The sequence below is a fragment of the Bos indicus x Bos taurus genome, chromosome X (assembly GCF_003369695.1).
Source record: "Bos indicus x Bos taurus breed Angus x Brahman F1 hybrid chromosome X, Bos_hybrid_MaternalHap_v2.0, whole genome shotgun sequence".
Classification (NCBI taxonomy): Eukaryota; Metazoa; Chordata; class Mammalia; order Artiodactyla; family Bovidae; genus Bos; species Bos indicus x Bos taurus.
Window position 1 is genome coordinate 134,163,167 of NC_040105.1, and position 1,839 is coordinate 134,165,005.

Here is a 1,839-nt window from a genome sequence, read left to right on the forward strand (position 1 = left end):
AATGGAATATTACTCAGCCATAAAAAAGAATACATTTGAGTCAGTTCTAATGAGGTGGATGAAACTAGAACCTATTATACAGAGTGAAGTAAGTTATAAAGAGAAAGATAAATATCATATTCTAATGCATATATATGGAACCTGTCTATTGAATTTTTCAGGCAAGAATACTGGAGTCAGTTGCCATTCCCTTCTCCAGAGGATCTTCCTAACCATTGGTCATTAATTCATCATGTAAGTTTATATGATAAAACCTAAAATTCACTGTATCTGATATGTATCAGTAGGCCAATGAATGCAGCACTTCTCAAAATGTAATGTGCTTAAGAATCACCTGGAGATCTTGTAAAATGTCAGGAAGCACTATAGTGGCCTAGGACAAAACCTGGAGACTCAGAATTGCTAACAATTTCCTTAGTGGTGTGGTTGGTCCAAAGACCACATTTGGAATAACAAGGATCTAGAGCCACTGCTGTTCAATGGAAATACAATGCAAGCCCATGTGTAGCTTAAAATTTTATAGTAGTCACGTACAAAAGTAAAAAAAAAAAAAACAGTTGCGATTAATTTTACTAATATGTTTAACCCAATATGTCCAAAATGTTATTTCAATTTTTAATGTATATAAAATATTGATAAGCTATTTAACTTCCTTTTACCTTTACACTAAAGTCTTCAAAATCCAGTGTGTATTTTACCCTTACAGTACATCTCAGTTTTGACTAGTTATATTGCAAATGTTCAATACCACAAGTTGTTGTGCTCAGTCGCTTCAGATGTGTCCAAATCTTTGTGAACCTGTGGACTGTAGCCTGCCAGGCTGGAAGGCAAGAACACTGGGATGGGTTGCCATGCCCTCCTCCAGGGGATTTTATTGACCCAGGAATCAAACCCATGTCTCCTGTGTCTCCTGCACTGCAGGCAGATTCTTTACCCACTGAGCCACCTGGGAAGCCCACATGTTGTTGAAGTGAAGTCAAGTGAAGTCAAGTCACTCAGTCGTGTCCGACTCTTTGTGACCCCATGGACTGCAGCCTACCAGGCTCCTCAGTTCATGGGATTCTCCAGGCAAGAGTACTGGAGTGGGTTGCCATTTCCTTCTCCAGGGGATCTTCCCAACCCAGGGATCAAATCTGGGTCTCCCGCATCATAGGCAGACGCTTTACCATCTGAGCTACCAGGGAACCCTACTATATTGAATAGCACAGATTTAATGCTCAAAATTCTCCAAGCCAGGCTTCAGCAATATGTGAACCGTGAACTTCCTGATATTCAAGCTGGTTTAAGAAAAGGCAGAGGAACCAGAGATCAAATTGCCAACATCTGCTGGATCATGGAAAAAGCAAGAGAGTTCCAGAAAAACATCTATTTCTGCTTTATTGACTATGCCAAAGCCTTTGACTGTGTGGATCACAATAAAGTGTGGAAAATTCTGAAAGAGATGGGAATACCAGACCGCCTGATCTGCCTCTTGAGAAATTTGTATGCAGGTCAGGAAGCAACAGTTAGAACTGGACATGGAACAACAGACTGGTTCCAAATAGGAAAAGGAGTACATCAAGGCTGTATATTGTCACCCTGCTTATTTAACTTCTATGCAGAGTACATCATGAGAAACGCTGGACTGGAAGAAGCACAAGTTGGAATCAAGATTGCCAGGAGAAATATCAATAACCTCAGATATGCAGATGACAGCACCCTTATGGCAGAAAGTGAAGAGGAACTAAAAAGCCTCTTGATGAAAGTGAAAGTGGAGAGTGAAAAAGTTGGCTTAAAGCTCAACATTCAGAAAACGAAGATCATGGCATCCGGTCCCATCACTTCATGGGAAATAGATGG